General features: G+C 46.5%; 1 protein-coding gene across 1 annotated transcript in view; it reads left to right on the top strand.

The window, feature by feature from the left end:
- The window catches only part of LOC146856283 (dehydrogenase/reductase SDR family member 4-like), a 715264-nt gene that overhangs the window by 210363 nt on the left and 485264 nt on the right, over positions 1-19637 (top strand). The window lies entirely within an intron of this gene.

Below are 19637 nucleotides of genomic sequence, written 5' to 3'. Positions count from 1 at the left end.
AAACCTTAGATAGTCACTGATAAAAACACAGGTTTCACGGATGTTATAGTTACACTGACAATTGAAATGTACAAAACCAGAGAAATTCAGCCGTTATAGTTAGCTGAGCTAACTATAACTCACGCCCCCGCAATACAAGGCTGGTGATGTCACATATTACATCACTCATGTCATTGTCAGTGACATCTCTGATGACATCACTGATGACATCTCAAATGACATCACCGATGACATCACTGATGACATCATCCATTTAATCTCTGATGCACCTCCTCACACCCTATAACTTTTCATACACCCACTCTAAAATGCAGAATACCATTCTCAAAACCATAGACACATCAATACCAGTTGGTACATACCTACTCATGGATGGGAGAAGAGTCCCTATAAGTGGGTTAAGGAGGAAGGGGTATTGGATGAGTCCAGGAGGGATACATGAGAGAAGTGTTTAGAAAGCCCCGTTTGCTGCCCTACCATGGTAAAGTTTTAGAGGCCCATGTAGCTAATTGCCTCAGTTCCTTCGTTGAACATTCTCAGGTTTTGGACGCCCACCTGGCCGTTTGCAGACCTGCACACTCCACGGAGTCAGTTATTCTAACTGTCATGGACGTACTCAGAGGGGGGTGGGGCAGATAAGGGCATTACCCAGGCCCTTATTCTCCTGGATCTGTCAGCAGCATTTGACACGGTTGATCATGACATTTTGATCAACCGTGTCAGCAATGCCGGAATTCAGGGTCTGGCGCTAAAGTGGCTCTCCTCCTTTCTTAGCAACCAGTCTCAAGCAGTACGCCTTACCAACTTTTCATCCAACAAAAGGGAAATTATCTGTGGGGTTCCCCAGGGCTCCTCTCTCTCTCCGCTCCTTTTTAACCTGTACGTTCTTCCTCTAATCTGCTCTTTGAGAGAAAGAAATGTTGGAAATTTTGACTATGCCGACAATCTTCAATTTGTGTTTGACATTAATTAATTTGCATCGTCAGCGTCTAATGTTCAAGCCACTATGATTTTTATAATTGACTGGATGAACAACAACCAATTGAAGCCGAATCTTGACAAAGCTGAGCTGATTCTTACGGGTGGGTCAGCAAATCCATGGCACTCCAACTTTTGGCCCCCCCAACTGGGCAATCCACCTGTGCCAGCTGTTCCCTTTCAAAAGCCTGGGGATTATTATCAATAATGATTTGTCCATGAAAGCCCAGATCACTTCTGTTGTCTCTGCCGGTTTCTCTCAACTGCAGAGAATAAAGAAGATCAGTAGATTCCTGAGTAGGGAAGCCATGATTCTGGTCACTTTAGCCTTGGTAATCTCCTGCCTGGACTATGACAACTCACTGTATGTTGGCATCCCGCGTACCAACTGAGACGCCTCCAATTGGTTCAGAACCAAGCTGCTAGGTTGAATTTTCATCAACCAAAGTGGCATCATGTTAGTCCATTTATGAAAAGCCTTCACTGGCTTCCAGTGATCAAGTGCTGTGTGCTTAAGATGGGTTGTACCATTTTTAAAGCACTTCATGGCAATAGTATGGCTTTTATTTCAGCTAGACTTCATCGCTACACTCCTTCTCAAGACCTTAGATTCTCCCACTTGAACCTGTTGGCAACTCCCTTGTCTAAATGTAAGAAGTATGGCGGTCTAAGGTTTGCATTTTTGGCCCCACAATTCTGGAACTCCCTCCCGGTCGAGATAAGGTCTATGACCTCTCTAGTACAGTTTAGAAAACAGCTGAAGACCTGGTTGTTCACCCAAGCATATGACGACTAAGCGTTCTGCCTGCCACTGCCTCGACTGTTACCTGAGCGCCATGAAACCGTTGGTGTACGTGTGCTTAATAAATGCTTTTAACATAACATAACATAACAAAGGCTTGTTTGGCAGATCTGATTAGTAAAAGAGGTGAGATGATGAAAGGAGCAGTAGAGGAGGGATAAAGCTAGAAAGGGTATTTTGGATATCATAGTAGTAGAATGGGGTTTGGAATGAGCCAGAGAGTAGAGGTAGAGGATATATTGAGAGAGGTATGGGGTGAGAAATAGGGTAGTGCATTGGTGAGAGTATTAGCATGAGGTTTGGGGTGAGCCAAAGAGTGGAGGTAGAGGATACATTGAGAGGGGTATAGGGTGAGATATAGGGTAGTGCATTGAAGATACTGAATTAGGAGTAGAGTAATACATTTAATATACATAAGCACATTGACAGCCTATATGTATAATGAAGGTAATATAACTAGATTTAAGTTGTATTTAATAAACTCAGATGTTTAAGTGTTGCTGTACTTTAATCTAATGTATTTGGTTTTATAATTTGTTTTTAATAGTTCAATAGTGATGCACTTGTAGATAATAACAATGTACTCATTTATGCAGTGACCTATATACAAGTTAAATGTAACCATAGGTAATATGTACATTTGTTAAGCAAATGCAACTAATATATATTTATTTATAAGGATAAATATTATACAAAGAAATACACATATCTAGATAAATACATACAATCCACATAAATGCTTATATACACAGGGATATGATGTACATTTATGTTTGAGCTTGTTAGTTATGTGGGGAAAGCTAACTTTTGAGTAGTCTCTGAGGATAAGATAGTTATCTGTAGATCTTATGTTTGTGGGTAAAGAGTTCCATATTTTGACTGCTTGAACAGAGAAGGATGTGCCATCTATGTTTTTTTGTCGTATGGTTGGATTTTAAGGTGAGGTGCAAATCTAGAGTGGGGGTTCCTTTGCTGAATGTAGTCGCTTTGTGGGTGAAGCAAATCAGCTTGAATGTGAATCTTCTGGCAACCGGTAACCAATGAAGGACACTCAAGGAAGTTGAGATATGGGCTTGTTGCTTTACATGTAGGAATAGTCTGGCAGCCTATTTCTGAATCCATTGTAGTCTTTTCATAGTTGTTAAAGATGATCCATACAGAGGCTATTGGCGTAATCGAGTTTAGACAGTGCCAGAGAGATAGTAACCTGGACCTTGTGGGGAGATCCCATGTGGGGGAAGATGTGTCGCAGAGTTTTTATATTAATGAAGCTGGATCTTGCTAGTTTGTCCACTTGAGCATTCATTAATAGCTTGGCGTCCATGGTAATTCTGAGGGTTCTTACTTCCTTACATACTTTAAGGGCTATTCTCAGTTCATCAGACCAGGTGGCTAGAGGGTCATCACAACATGTGAGTATTTCTGGTTTGGCAGCATTCAGTTTGAGAGGGCTCCATGTCAACCACTGATCAATGACTCTGAGGCAACTGAAAATGTGTGAGTTTCCCATGTTTTTGGGGCTTTCCAGTTAAAGGAGTGCATTTGTCAGTTGCATAGTTTTAGCATGTGAGGTGAAATTAATTGATCAGTTCCAGTAATTTCTTCATATAGATGTTTAAAAGCATGAGTGAGATGATAGAGCCTGGGGGGGCCATGTTTGAGTGAAGTACAGTTTGAATGAGAAAGTTACATTTGTCCTGTTTTGAAGGTAGGATGTGATTGAGTCAAGAGCAGTTCCTTCTATGCTGGCTTCATAGAGTCTTTATATTAGAGTGTCATGGTCAACTATGTCAAACACAGCAGAGAGGTCCAAGAGAAGTAGTGCAGCAACCCCATTCTGTCCCTGATTCTGGGCCAAAGGTTTGTGCTTTGGGCCAGAAAGAGTGCTAGAAGGAGTGGCATTAACAGGGACCTATGTTTCCCAAACCAAAAACACATATTCAATACAAAACAACAACACATTTAATACAAACATATCCTACTACAAATTATATAACTGTATCCCTGCCTGTGTGTGACTAGCATTGTAACTAGGTATGTGGGTGTATGAGTTTCTGTATGGGTGTGTGAGTGGTTGTGTGCATGTATAAGTGGTTCTGTGAGTCTGTGAGTTTGTGTATGAGTGGGTGTGTTACTGGCTGTGTAAGTCTGTAAGAGGCTGTATAAGTGGCATGGGTGTATGAGTGGGTGTTTGAGTAGTTGTGTGGGTGTTTAACTGGGTATGTGAGTGTGTAGTGGGCGTGTAATAGGTATGTTAGTGCTTGTGTGAGTCTCTGACTGGTCGTGTGTGAGTGTCTGTATAGGTGTCTGAGTGGGTGCTTGAGTAGTTTCCTGGGTTTCTTGGGGAGAGTGTGAGTTGATATATGAGTGTGTGAGTGGGTGTCTGAGTGGTTGTGTGAGTGTGTGCATGTGTGTGTGAGAATGTGGTAGGTGTAGGAGTGTAAGTGTTTATATGGATCTGTGAGTAGTGAATGACTGGCTGTATAAATGTGTACAATGGTGTGTATGTGTGTGTGAGTGCCTGCGTGGGTCTGTGAGTAGACTATGACTTCTTCTCTGGGTCTGTAAGGGGGTGTGTGAGTGGCTCTTGAGTGTGTAAATCATTGTATGTAAATGGTTTCTGGGTTTCTGATTGGGTGTGAGATTGACTCTATGAATGTCTGAGTGGGTGTGTGAGTGGTTTTCTGGGTCTCTGACTGGGTGTTTGAGTGACTGCACAGGTGTGTGAGTGGGTATGTGAGTAGTTGTGTGGGTGTGTAAGTGGGTGTTTGAGTATGTGGTGAGTGTGTGAGTGGGTGTCAAAGTAGCTGTCTGGGTCTGTAAGTGGATTGTGTGATGGCTGTATGGGTGTGTGAGTGGGTGTGTGAATCGGTGTGTGGTTGTGTAAGTGAGTGTGTTAATGTGTGGTGGGTGTGCAAGTGAGTGTTTGGCTCTGTGGGTCTGAAAGTGGGTGTGTGAATGGTTTTCTGGGTCTGAGTGGGTGTGTGAGTGGCTGTAAACGTGTGTGAGTGGGTGTATGAGTGATTTTATGGGTATGTACAGGGCTGTGTGAGTATGTAAGTGGATATATGAGTGCCTGTATGGGTCTGTGAGTGGGTGTGTGAGTGGTTCTCTGAGTCTCTTAGTGGATGTATCAGTGACTGCATGGGTGTGTGAGTGTCTTTATAGGTGTGAGAGTGGGTGCTTGAGTAGTTTTTGGGGTCTCTGAGAAGGTGTGTAAGTGTCAGTATGGGTTTGTGAGTGGCTGTGTGTGGGAGCACCAAGGAGGATTTGCGAACCCTCGCGAGCATGAGCTTCATTCTGATTGGCTGCCAACATTCCAAACCAGTAAGCGTTGGCAGCCATCTTGTGACTCGGTAAAACCGAGTCACAAGACAGTAAAAAAAGATAAAAAAACAAGAAAAGGAGGCTGGGTAGAAACACCATGACCCCCTAGGCAGCTTGGGGGGGGGGGGTCCCACAAGGGCACCCACGCCCAAAAAAATAAATTTTTCAAAAAGAAAAATCATCTGAATTCATACTGGGTGCACAAATCCGGCCGACAAAATTTTAAAAATGAAGTGCGAGCTCCCGCACTTCGTTTTTATAAGCCCCCGGGTGGACCAGGTCCTGGGGTCCGCCACTTCCCTAGGGCTTCAGCCATTATGTGCAAGGGGCATGCAGCCCCCGCAGCCCCGGGGACTGCCACCTTCCCAGGACATTGTTTAATATGGGTGGGGGCCTCGTGGGCCCCCCAGCCCTGGGGACCGCCACCTCCCCAGGGCTTAAATTTAAATATGAAATGTGGGGGGGGCTCCTGCCACTCCACACTGCCCTGGGGACTGCCACCTCCCCGGGCCACTAATTATTTAAATATGGGGGTCTGTTGTGGACCCCAGGCCCCGGGGACCACCACCTCCCCGGGGCTATTTTGCTGAAGGGAAGGGGATCGCACGGCCCCCTTCCTGGAGCCCTTGATGGTGCTGGGAGTGCCAAACCTCAGGGCCAGCTCTTTCAATGTCTCAGGGTGCCCAACCCGGGACATTGCCGTTTGCTATGGCAGGGTGGGAGCATGGCTCCCACCCTGCCATAGCAAACACTGCTTTGCTTCTTGGAAGCGAGTGCAGGAAACCTGCTCTCACTTCCACGAAGCAAAGCAGAATGGCTTTTGGGCAAGGGGGACTGCATGTTAGCAGATCCTCTTGCCCAAAAGCAATGCCGGCTCCCGCAGGAGGCGTGGAGCCGTTTGGGAACGTGGGGGCATTGGGGCTCCAACACTGAGGCCAGGCCCTGGGGGATGGGATCCCTGGGCCAGAAGTGGCCTGAGGAGGGGGGCCCACCTCCAAAAATAAACAAGCTTTGGAAATGCAATAGGTCTCACATTTGATTGAGTTAGAGCTATTGGTGTTGTAAATTACAATGTATTTTACCAATGTGTTATGCAGTGCATGTATGTGGTGTATAGTGGAATTATGAGGTTGGATTGGAATTGTGTGGCATGGATTTATGTAGTGGAATTATGTGGCATGGTGTTCAGTGGAATTATGTGGATAGTAATTAATTGATATTGAGTGTACTGGGATTATGTGAAGTGGTATTGTGTGTTAATGAGGTTAAATATGTGGAATGGTCTTTTGTGTTGTTGACTGGTTTGTACTGGAGTTTAATTACGTGGTGTGCTGTTGAATTTGTGGCATGATGGGCAAATCTGTGGTGTGGATTGGTTGTGTGGGTTGTGTTGTGTAATTGTGATGTTGAGTTAAATTATGGTTGTATGTGGTGTGTTGTGTAATTGTGGTGTTGAGTTAAATTATGTGGTTAGTTGACACATTATGTGGTGTGGATTGGAAATGTGTGGAGTTGAATTGTGTGGTGTGGACCAGTATGGATAGCTTTGCCTTTTTGGTGAAAGGAAATAGGTAGATGTGTGTAATTGTTGTGTAATTGCAAATAATGTTGTTGTAATTTCACATCATTATGAAAAAGCTAATTTCACAAGCCCCTAGAATTTATATTTTGTGGGTTGGGTTCATATTAGCTGGTGGTGTGGTAATCTTAGTATGTCTTGAGGCTCTCCAGAAAGTACAGATTGTTCATGTTGGATCTAGGGCAAGGCCACTGGAATTATGAGGCAGGAGAGGGCCAAAATATGCAGCAGGGTTGACAAAATTATGCAGCATGAAAAAGGCAAATTATGCGGCATGATGCGTCACATTTTCTTTTTTATTTTTTCATTTTTGCACTTGTTGATACTGTCTGGATCACAGGTTGCACCTTATTAATACCAGTTTAACATCTAAACATAGAAATATGCAACAGAAAGGTGATCACTCAACCTTTAAAAAGGGCCTTTCACTGCGTGGTAAGATGTGTCATTGCATTACTAGGTAACTTTTGAACCGTTTGAGCTAGTAACCAAACTTTTTTTTGTTAGAATTTGTAGATTTGTAGATTAGCAGCAGGTAATGGATGATGTGAAAACTAAGACAAAACCATAAATATGCCCAAAAATCTGCATCGACACAAATGCATAATTCCAGTGCCCTTGGTCTAGGACAAGAGACATTCAGTGTTCTGGCTTTTCAGTCAGTAGCACATTGCATTTTGGGACTTGTAGTATGTGTGTAGAACTTACAGTATGAAAAGTGCAATTGGATACACAGCTCAGACTCTCAGTGCTATTGGGTATAAAGTACAGACTGACTGAAGCTATCTGGCCGTCGAAATCAAGGATTTCCGATTGTGACACTAAAATACCACTTACCTCAATTCCACTATTTGGACATGTCCGATTCTCAACTGTGGTCCTATAACATCTTCTGAAACTATACCATTTCAATATATTTGTATGTGAATATTTAGTTTTGACATGTGCCAAATCGTTAATACAGTGGTGTTTCAACCCACTCTCTGCGGGCAGTTGACCTGATCTGTGCTATGCAAAGCCTCAAATAAATGATCTATTCCCAGGCTTCCCTCAGATTTCTGTTCACCTCCTGGGAGGTGGGCTGAGCAGGCCAGTGAATTCCTGGGACACAGAATTGCACTGCTTGCTTCTGTTGAGGCATTCACCATTCCAATGCATACCAACACACAGGTTTTGGGAGACTGAATTTAGTTTGCTTTGAGGTGGCACTCTATCTCTCTTCTGAAGAGCGAGATCCCAGCAGTGGAAAAGATAGTTGAGAGTGTAAGTTGACAACATCAGTTCTTTTTAGTTTTCCTGTGTGAAAAGTAAGAATGCTACTATTTTCTTAAAAAGATAATAATACCCAAAAACATTTTTTACATGGCCTTTCTCTAAGGCCTAGCTACCATTTATGTCACAGCATGGGTGATAAAGACGACTGTTCTGGGACATCTGTTTTTGTTCTGGATTTAAAATTCAACACTCGAACAGTAAATAAACAAAAAAAACTTTACTATAGCAAGAAAACTTTGGGTGCTCATGTCCGTAAGGTCTGATGGTCGGTAAATAGAATAATTGCTTTGCCTTTCGGAATCCCTCCAGTACATGTACAACGTGCTTAACTACTCAGGAAATTCACTGCCACTGCAGGCGCTCGTGTTTATGAAAGCGGGCGCCCGAGATGATGTGTTGTTTCTGAAAGCGGGAAGTGGGGATGCAAGCCGTAGTCGCTATTAAAGGATGCAAAAGTCAGGAAAGTGAAAGCGTGCATGGCGCACAGAATGCAAAATCGGGAAAGTGAAAGTGCATATGGCGCACTAAATTTAAGGTTAACACGTTCTGCCTGCAGTAGGGCAAACACATTAAAGTAAATAGTGCATACAGACTAAATAAGACCTACTGTGTAACATCAGAAGTAAATGGGCCAGTAGCCATGGGAGGTTTCAAATGAAGATAAGGCAATACTAAGGCGGGACTAACAAGGCGATGAAGGAATCAGAAGCCAGCATTTAAGGGGTACAAGGACACAAGACAATTAAAAATAAGGACAGAGAGTGGGCGGAGCTTCACATCCTTAACTCAATACTACATACCTCGCAGTGCGTTGCATGCACGCTGCCCAGGCTCGACCTAAAAAAATGTAAAGGCTGGTCAGGCCCCGGGGTCAGAAGTGGCCCAGGAAAGGGGGACCATGTGGCCCCCTCCCAAATATTCAATTATTTAAAAAAAAAGAAAATCCGGCCTCTTGCTGGAGGCCCCGCCCCCTCCCTCTACCACTCTGCACATTCTAAGTTGGGGGATTAAGTCACCTTGAATCCTAAGGGCATCTGGGGGCCAACTAGCCCACCAGGTACCTCCAGTAGGCCACACACAGCTAGATTGCTGTGAGTGGTCTGAGGCCACGCCCCTTTTATACACCACTCTGCAAACATGCCTCCTGGTGCACTGCTGCTCAGGGGATGAAGCCCACTTTAGTCCTGAGGTCCTTACGACACAAGAGGACCTCATTGCCCAACCTCAGGAGGCGTGTTTGCAGAGTGGTGCAGAAAGGGGACGTGGCCTGTATCCACCTTTCAACAATCCCACTTTCTGGGAAATACTGGAGGTATTAGGTAAGCGAATTGGCCACTAGTGACCCCCAGCAGAGAAGAGGACTTTAATCCTCATCCAAGAGCGTGCCAGGAAGTGCGTTTGCAGAGTGGTGGGGAAGGGGGCGTGGGCTGCTATGAGAATTTAGCACTCCTGCTGTGTGGGACTTACTGGAGGTAATAGGAGGGGTAGTTGGCCCCCAAAGTTCACTTTGGAGGCCAACTACCCCTCCTGTTACCTCCAGTAAGTCCCACACAGTGGGCTTGCTGAGAGGTCTTCGGAGGCCACGCTCACCTTTCTCTACCACACTGCAAATGCGCCTCCTGGCACAGTACTGGTTGGGGGTGAAGTTCACTTTACTCCTGACGTACTTTGGCAGCCAAGTAGCTTTCCTGGTACCTCCTGTAAGGCCTATGCAGCGGAATTCCTGAGCGCTGGTTGGAGACCCAGGCCCCTTTCTCCTCCACTCTGAAAACGTGACTACCAGTTAACGAAGCATTTGCAATGTAGTAGGTCTCACATTTGCAAGACGTAGAGCTATTGGCGTTGTAAATCTAAAGGTTTTTTACTAATGTTTTTGGAGTGAAGTGAATGTACTTTGTGTGTAGTGGAATTATGTGGTATGTTGTGCAGTGAAATCATGTGCATAGAAAGTATGTGGTATTTAGTGTATAGGAATTATTTAGAGTTGGATTATGTGTTATGAAGAGTAATTATGTGGTATGATAGTACGTGTTGTGGAGTGGGAACCTCAGGTTTAGTCTTCTTCATCTTCATAGAAGCTAAATTGTGAACTCAGTGAGACAAAAAAGAAGGAATCACTGAGGAGCACTTCTGGACCTAGTCAGAGGTATGAGCAGAGCCACTGGAATTCTGCGATTGTTTGGCTGCACCAACTTTCACACCAATATACATTTTCCGCATTAGCCACATCATCTATCATCTGCTGCCTAATCTGCAGATTTAAACAAAAAAGCCTTGTTTCTTGCTCAAACAGCTCAAACGTTACCAAAAATGCAGCAACAAGTGTTACTGCGTGGTGGAAGGCCCTTTGCAAACCTAGAATGGTCACCTGTTACTTATTGCTAAATGTGGGTGTTAAATTGGTACTAATGGTGTGCAAACCACTCTTGCTTCTTTTTGCGCCTCTCTTGACACTTTCTGCATTTCTATTGCTTCTTTCTGCAACTTTCTTTTTTCTGCACTTCTTTTGCCTCTTTCTGATTATCTCTTCCACTTTCTGTACCTATCTTGCATCTTTCTGTACCTCTCTTGCTTCTTTCTGCACATACAGGGCTACTTTTAAACTGACCTCATACTCAGCAGTGCACTCATGCAAGTTCAGAAAAGGGCTGCTGGCCCCTAAACTGCCATGCCCTATTATATGCTAGGGACTTAGAGGTCGTTTTAATCCCCCTGTTCTATTATGTACTAGGGCCTTACAGGGGAGGTCATGACAATCACAGGGGTACCCCAACCCATAGTGTACCCTTGTATATGTAGGTGTTTTCACTGTATTCTAAGTGTCTTACAGCATAGCACTGGCTCCGGGCCTGGTTAGGCAGAGTCCAGGGTCAGTCTGAGTCAGTTACCACCAGTACCAGTTAGCAAAAAGTTTGGGGGTGCCCAGGGCACAGGATGACTTTGCAGCAAAGCCTCTTTGTGCACCTCTGTTGGTTCTTTCCGCATATCTCTTGTTTCTTTCTGCACCTTTCTTCTCTTTCTGGACTTCTGTTGCCTCTTCCTGCCTTTCTCTTGCTTCTTTCTGCGCCTTTCTTTCTCTGTCTGCACATGTCCTACCTATGTAAGCATAGCTAGAAATTAGCATTAAAAAAACATAGAAATTCACTGAAAAAACACAGGTTTCAGTGACGTTATAGTTAGAAACTAGCATTTTAAAAACCATAGAAATTCACTGAAAAAACACAGGTTTCAGTGACGTTATAGTTAGAAATTAGCATTTAAAAAACCTTTGTAGTTTATTGAAAAACCATAATTTCAAGGACGTTAGCCAGTTATCCAAAGAATCAATCACACTCCTATTTACTCACCTATACGGTTATACACACACCACCTCACTTATTCATACAGATACTAACACTTACTTACTCTCATACAATCACTGATACAAGCATACACTCATCCATAAAGCCACTCTCACAATCACTCACTCTCACAAATAGTCATTTATATGCTCCAACACTCATATATACTGCCTTTCACATATGTAGTTACTCACACATGTACCACTGAGACAGCCATTCACTCACCAACACAGCTATACACACACTCACCTAACCATACAGCCCTTCCCAGATGTACCTAGTGAATCACCCACACATACATCAATGTACAGAGTCACATACCCCCCACCCACCCACCCACACACTCACTCAGGCACCCATACAGATACTCAGACAACTGATCAATAACCCGTTTAGACACTCATTTAGCTACTCATCAACCCATGCAGCCGCTTACACACCAACTGACAGACTGATACAGACATTCACAGAATTTAGTCATTAACCCATGCGTTCAGTAAGACACGTTTAATAACTCACCTATACAGTCAGTCACACACCTACTAAAACATCCATTCAGACACTTATACACCCACTCATTCTTCAATACAACTTGGCATATATATATATATATACACCCACTTGCACACTCATCCAGGCACTCACAAATCCACTCACAGACCCGGAGAACCACTCAAAGACCCTCACAGCCACTTACATACCCACACACACACTCATATAGCAAAATCACTGACACACCCATTTAAACACACATACAGCCACTTACATACTTCTCATAGACCCACCCATCACATACTAACAAACACCCACTTACACACTCACCCAATGACTCACACAACCACTCACATACCTAGACTGACCCTCACACACCCTCACAGAGAATGCTCTCAGACCCACAGAGACACTTACATACCCGCTCATACAATCAATCAATCAGAGTACTTGTAAAGCGCGCTACTTACCCGTGAGGGTCTCGAGGCACTGCGGGGAGGAGGGTGCCACTACTGCTCGAAGAGCCAGGTCTTGAGAAATCTTCTGAAGGCGAGTAGATCTTGGGTCTGCCGTAGGTGGGCAGGGAGGGTGTTCCAGGTCTTGGCGGCGAGGTAGGAGAAGGATCTGCTGCCGGAGGTCGTTCATTGGATGCGGGGGACAGCGGCGAGGGCGAGGCTGGCGGGGCAGAGCTGGCGGGTGGGGGTATAGAAGCTGAGTCTGCTGTTAAGGTAGGCTGGTCCGGCATTGTGGAGTGCTTTGTGTGCGGGGGTGATGAGCTTGAAGGTGATCCTCTTGTTTGATGGGAAGCCAGTGTAGGTCTCTCAGGTGGGGGGTGATGTGGCCGCAGCGGGGGACATTGAGGATCAGTTGGGCGGAGGCGTTTTGGATGTGTTGTAGTCGTCGTAGGTGTTTGGCTGGTATTCCTGCATAGAGTGCATTGCCTTAGTCCAGTCTGTTGCTGACGAGGGCCTGTGTCACCGTTCTTCTTGTTTCGGTTGGGATCCACTTGTAGATCCTGCGTAGCATGCGGAGGGTGTTGTAGCAGGAGGAGGAGACGGCGTTGACCTGCTTAGACATGGAGAGGGAGGAGTCGAGGATGAATCCTAGGTTGCGTGCATGGTCGGTGGGTGTTGGTGCTGTTTCCAGTGTGGTCAGCCACCAGGAGTTGTCCCAGGATGAGGGGGTGGGTCCGAGGATGAGGACCTTCATCTTGTCCGAGTTCATCTTCAGACGGCTGCTCCGCATCCAGTCGGCGACGGCCTTCATTCCCTTGTGGAGGTTGGTTTTGGCGGTGTGTGGGTCCTTGGTGAGGGAGAGGATGAGCTGGGTGTCTTCGGCGTAGGAGATGATGTTGAGGTCGTGATGGCAGGCCACTTGTGCAAGGGAGGCCATGTAGACGTTGAACAGCATCGGGCTGAGGGATGAGCCCCGGGGGATGCCGCAGATGATGTCGGTGGCTTCGGATCGGAAGGGTGGGAGGCGAATGCTCTGGGTTCTGATGGAGAGGAAGGACGTGGTCCAGTCGAGGGCCTTCTCTTGGATTCCGGCTTCTTGGAGGCGTGTCTTTAGGGTGCGATGGCAGACCGTGTCGAAGGCGGCTGACAGGTCCAGGAGGATGAGGGCTGTTGTTTTGCCGTTGTCTAGTTGGCGCCTGATGTCGTCTGTGGCGGCGATGATGGCTGTCTTGGTGCTGTGGTTTCTTCTGAATCCGGACTGGGACGGGTCCAACATGTTGTTGTCTTCGAGGTGGCGGGACAATTGTATGTTGATGATTTTCTCAATGACCTTCGCTGGGAACGGGAGCAGGGAGATGGGCCGGAGGTTCTTGAGGTCCTTGGGGTCCGCCTTGGGCTTCTTGAGGAGGGCGTTGATTTCAGCGTGCTTCCAGCTTTCTAGGAACGTCGCTGTTTCGAAGGAGATGTTGATGACCTTCCGTAGTTGGGGTGCGATGGCTACGTCTGCTTTGTTGAATACGTGGTGTGGGCACGGGTCTGACGGGGATCCTGAGTGGATGGAGTTCATGACCTTGTGTGTCTCGTCATTGTTGGACCAGGAGGTCAGGTGGTTGGTGCTGGTGGTGTTTGCAGGGGAGGTGGAGTCTGGTGTAGTCGGGGAGGTCATGGTGTTGAAGCTGTCGTGGATGTCAGCGATCTTGCGGTGGAAGAAGGTGGCTAGTGAGTCACACAGTTCTTGTGAGGGCGGGATATCGTTGGCGTTGGCGCTGGGGTGGGAGAGTTCTTTTACGATGCTGAAGAGTTATTTGCTGTCGTGTGCGTTGTTATCCAGGTGGTCTTTGAAGGAGGATCTCTTGGCTAATCTGATGAGGTGGTGATGTCTGCGGGTGGCATCCTTGTGGGCTGCGTGGTTGTCCGGTGTGCATTCGTGGAGCCATTTCTTCTCCAGTTTCCGGCATGCACGTTTGGAGGTCTGGAGCTCGTTGGTGAACCAGGTGGCTCTCTTGCTGGTGTGGTTGTTGGAGGGTTTCTTGAGCGGGGCGAGGGTGTTGGCGCAGTCGTCGATCCACTGTTTGAGGTTGCGGGCTGCGGCGTCTGGGTTGGTGGGGTCGGTGGGTGGGTTCTGGGTGAGGGTGGTGATCAGCCGGTCTTCGGTGGCTTTGCTTCAGCAGCGGCGAGGCAGCTGTTGGGTGCGGTGGTGCGTGGTTGGTTTCTTGAAGTTGAAATGGATGCAGCGGTGGTCAGCCCAGTGGAGTTCGGTGGTGTGGTCGAAGGCAATGTGGGTGCTTGTGGAGAAGATGGGGTCCAGCGTGTGGCCGGAGGCGTGGGTGGGTGCAGTGACGAGTTGTCTGAGGCCGAGGTTGGCAAGGTTGTCGATCAGGGTGGCGGAGTTGGCGTTGTTGTTGTTCTTTAGGTGGAAGTTCAGGTCCCCGAGGAGGATGTAGTCCATGGAGGCGAGGGCATGGGTGCTGGTGAGGTTGGCAATGGAGTCGCTGAACTGAGCCCAGGGTCCGGGGGGGTCTCTAGTTGAGTGTTCCTCTGAGGGTGGTGTTGGGGTCGGTGTGGATCCGGAAGTGCAGGTGTTTGGCGGTGTTGAGGGTGTTCTCTGCATGGATGGTGACCTTGAGGGTGGACTTGTGGACAATGGCTATTCCTCCTCTGATTCCATTGGCACGATCCATGCGGATGATCTTGTAGCCATCCGGGATGGCTATGGCGATGTCGGGAGCCGAGGAGTCATTCCACCAGGTCTCGGTCAGAAAGGCCACGTCTGGGGTGGAGGTGTCGAGCAGATCCGAGAGCTCGATGGCGTGTTTGCGTGCGGAGCGGGTGTTGAGGAGTATGCAGCGCAGGTGGTTGGTTCAGCCACCCATCACATTAATATACCCACTTACACACTCATACAACCACTCACACACCCATACTGACACTTAAATACCTTCTCAGAGATCCCAAAAATACTCAAATACCCACTCTCACACCTTTAAAGACACTCACCAACCCATGCAGCCGCTTACACACCAACTGACAGACTGATACAGACATTCACACAGATTAGTCATTAACCCATGCATTCAGTAAGACATGTTTAATCACTCTATACAGTCAGTCACACACCTACTAAAACATACATTCATACACTTATACACTCACTCATTCTTCAATACACCTTGGCATATATATATAAAAACCTATTTAAACTTTACAGAAACACACAGTCACTGGATGATGTCATCAGTGATGTCATTTGAGATGTCATCAGTGATGTCATTGACCATGTCATGAATGATGTAATATGTGATGTCATCAGCAGTGCAGTGTGAGGGCACGAGTTATAGTTAGCTCAACTAACTATAACGGCCGAAATGCTCTGGTTTTGTATGAGTGAAATGTGCTACTAACTGTAACGTCCCTGAAACCTGTGTTTATTTAGAGAATTTCTAAGGTTTTGTAATGCTAATTCATAACTATAACGTCACTGAAACCTGTGTTTTTTCAGTGAATTTCTATGGTTTTTAAAATGCTAATTTCTAACTATAACGTCCCTGAAAACAATGTTTTTTTCAGTGAATTTCTATGTTTTTTTTAATGCTAATTTCTAGCTATGCTTACATAGGTTGGACATGTGCAGAAAGATGAAGAAAAGCACAGAAAGAAGCAAGAGAAGTGCAGAAAGAGGCAAGTGAGGTGCAGAAAGAGGAAAAAAGGTGCAGAAAGAGGAAGAAAGAAGCAAGAGATGTGCAGAAAGAACCAACAGAGGTGCAGAAAGAGACCCACTTTGACTGTACCTTACAACAGACTCATACAAAGTACCCTATTCACTAATCCTTCTCTGAAGATGTCTTAAACATCACTTTTCTCTTCAAGGTTCACTATTAATCGACTGCTCAGAATGTTAAGCCTACCAAGTATAAAACAGCAATCTTAAGCATATCACTGTTGTAAGTCTGACCAAATTTGTGAAGGTATACATGCGTGTCTATGCTTTTACCTAGTGACATGTTAAATGAAAATATGGATACAAACACTTGAATACATGTGTTTCAAACAGCATACTCTGTGAATTTGTGTTAAAAAAGGTGTATGCTTTTTAAGGCTCTGGGGTGCCCCAAGAAATGGGATAGGAAGTGGTTGCAATGGACTAAATATAGAGGGGATCCATGTGTGTCGCCTACTGTTGAAATGGAGATGCATAGACATGCGGAACGGGAGACTACTGTCTGAGGTACAATGTAAACCAATGTATGCTCAATTAATATGTTCATTATCTTGAACTTGTCGTCCAATCATGTGTGTATGGCTGTACTTAAAACCAATAAATAAAAGTTCAAATTCTGCTCACAGTACAGGGCACATGTGCATTAAATAGTATATTTGAGGGGCTCTATAACACATATACATAAGACATGTTAGCCACGCTACGCTTAGCGCCTGGCACTGGGTGCTTTAATTCTTCAAAGTTCTCGCTTTACCTGCTCCTAGAGCATTTTAAAACATTGGCTGTTTTAGTTTAATGGTGCTAAGAGTTTACCTTACTTTATGTTCTATTTTTATCTCTGTCCGCATACCCGGATTATAAAAACATTGCACACACAAACCGCGGCTTCAGCGGTTCTCATTTTGGGGGTAGGAACGATCACTTGGTGGGCGCCATTTTGGTCGGCGCTCTAGTTGTTCGGCTGACGCGCCAGATGCATCCTTAAGGGCGGAGAAGCTGAGAGTCAGCCTTAGACAAGGTTAGCCACGCTACGCTTAGCGCCTGGCACTGGGTGCTTTAATTCTTCAAAGTTCTCGCTTTACCTGCTCCTAGAGCATTTTAAAACATTGGCTGTTTTAGTTTAATGGTGCTAAGAGTTTACCTTACTTTATGTTCTATTTTTATCTCTGCCCTCATACCCGCATTATAAAAACATTGCACACACAAACCGCGGCTTCAGCGGTTCTCATTTTGGGGGTAGGAACGGTCACTTGGTGGGCGCCATTTTGTTTGGCGCTCTAGTTGTTCGGCTGACGCGCCAGATCTCTACATAAACCAAGTATGACTACGCGCAGCGTTGACGCGCAGCGGAAGCACAGTAATCGCGCCGGAGTCACGCCAGAGTCCAGCCCGTCTGTGCCCGTCCGCACTAAGGACGGGCCAGGAGTTGGGCAAGGGATGAAATTCTCTGTAGAAAATGGTGATAGAGAGGTCAGTGCTAAGCTTCTTTACCAGAAGCTACTCGCCCTTAGACCCCCGCGGTTACCGTGTCATTTTACATTCTGCCCGGAGTCTCTTATCGATGCCACGTTTTGCGGCTGTTTCCACAGAACTGCCCTGGCGCTGCCAGAGTGTGTCGCCACTGGCTGTCCTTCCTCAGTCTCTCCTTCCCCCCCTATGCCTGCGAACGAGACTGGCTTTCTTATCAATGCCAGATCTCTGGTTAAGAATAACATCGCTTTCAGGGAGTTTGTGGAAGTAAGAAAGCCTTCCTGGATGTTCATTACCGAAATGTGGGCATCCGACTCCTCGGGGCCTGACCTGGTGGAAGCTGTCCCGGAGGGCTATGCGTTGCTCAGGTCAGATCGAGTTGGGCATAGGGGAGGTGGTCTGGGGATCCTCTATAAGTCCTCCCACTCGTGCTGTATCTCTGTTATATCTGCTCCCTCAGACCCCATGCAGGCCATACACTTCTTAATAACTTCTCCGTCGGCTGCCCCTTTTGCTGGCATATTGATCTACAGACCCCCAGGTCCCAGAGGGGAGTTTAGCCATTCCCTGTTTAATCTCCTTGAGCCCTATTTTGGCTGTGCCCAACTTACCATCTTGGGAGATTTTAATTTCCATCTGGAAATTTTAGACTCCGGAGAGACTCTTTCCCTTTTAGAGCCACTGTCTGCTTGTGGCTTCCAGCAACTGGTCACCCATGCTACACATAGGGCTGGCCATATTCTGGATGGGGTGTTCTCGAATGACCCAAGGCTGACGACAGATGTACCAGTTCCATTTGTCTGGTCAGATCATTTAGCGGTCCCATTGCAGTTTTTGGCCTCTCCTGTTCTTTCTAAGCTGAGTGGTCCTAGTAAGAGAGAACCTAGGCGCAATTATGGGAATATCTCCAATGACACCTTGGCTCCCTTAATTTTTAATGCAGCTACTGGGACAGCAAAGGATGTCAGCACAGCTGCACTTGAATGGACGTTCTCCATTTCCTCAGCAGTTGATGTGTTGGCGCCCGTTTCTCTTCGTTATTCGGCTAGGAAGAGTCCCTCGGCCCCATGGTTCTCGGAGTCGCTGAGAGCCCTGAGGCAGGGTTGCAGGAAGCAGGAAAGGCTATGGAGGGCGAGCTGGGATAATGCGGAGAGGGAAAGACATAAACTTCTCCTCAAGGGATACAAATTGGAGGTCATCAGAGAAAAGCAGGAGTACTTTTCCAAGCTGACCACCGCTCTCACCTCCCCTAGAGAACTTTTTAAGATCGCAGATTCTCTGTGCTCCCTGCAAGTGCCCGACCCGATTCCCAGCTCTCAGGGTCTTTGTGACAAGATTTCTTGTTTTTTCCATTAAAAAAATAGCCGATATTTATTCGGCCCTTGAGTTGCAACGGGCCGCACTGCCGCACCTCCCCCTGGCGTTATCTGCTGTGGGTGGGGAAAGGGCGGCAACTTTGTTGAATCTGTCCAACTTTCCACTGCTCTCCTTTCAAAAACTAGACCTACTGTTAAGTAAGATCAGATCAGGGTCTCCTTTGGACCCCTGTCCTCTCAGAGTCTTTAAGGAGTGTCGAGAAGCTCTCCTGCCTCCACTCCTGAGTATTATGAACCAGGCGTTACAGGAGGGCATCTTTCCCTCTGTGTGGAAGAGTGCGGTTGTTAAGCCCCTCTTAAAGAAACCCACATTAGACCCTGAAACCCTTAAAAACTTCCGCCCAATCTCTTTGCTCCCTGCGCCTGCAAAGATGCTCGAAACCCATCTGAATGAGCATCTGACGGCATTTCTGGACATCTTGGGCTGTCTTGATCACTCTCAGCATGGCTTCCGTAGACATCATAGCACGGAATCGGCCCTTACGGTAGTGCTTGATAACATCCGCAGGGAGGTAGATCAGGGCCATTCTGCCCTTCTGGTTCTACTGGACTTGACGGCCGCCTTTGACACCCTATCTCCCTTGGTCTTAATTTCTCGCCTTAGGGAGATAGGGGTGAAGGGTGTGACCTTGAGCCTTTTGGCCTCTTTTCTTGACCAGAGGGAACAGAGGGTCAAACTGGGCGAATACCTCTCTCCATCCCTCCCGATCAAATGTGGGGTCCCCCAGGGGTCGGCTTTAAGCCCGACCCTCTTTAACATCTATGTGGCCCCACTTTCCAAGTTAATAAGATCTTTTGGGATGGAGGTGGTGTCATATGCGGAT

Source organism: Triturus cristatus, chromosome 4_1 (genome assembly GCF_964204655.1).
Source record: "Triturus cristatus chromosome 4_1, aTriCri1.1, whole genome shotgun sequence".
Taxonomy (NCBI): domain Eukaryota; kingdom Metazoa; phylum Chordata; class Amphibia; order Caudata; family Salamandridae; genus Triturus; species Triturus cristatus.
Note: the sequence above shows the minus strand (reverse complement) of the source record. Positions and strands in the feature narration are given on the sequence as shown.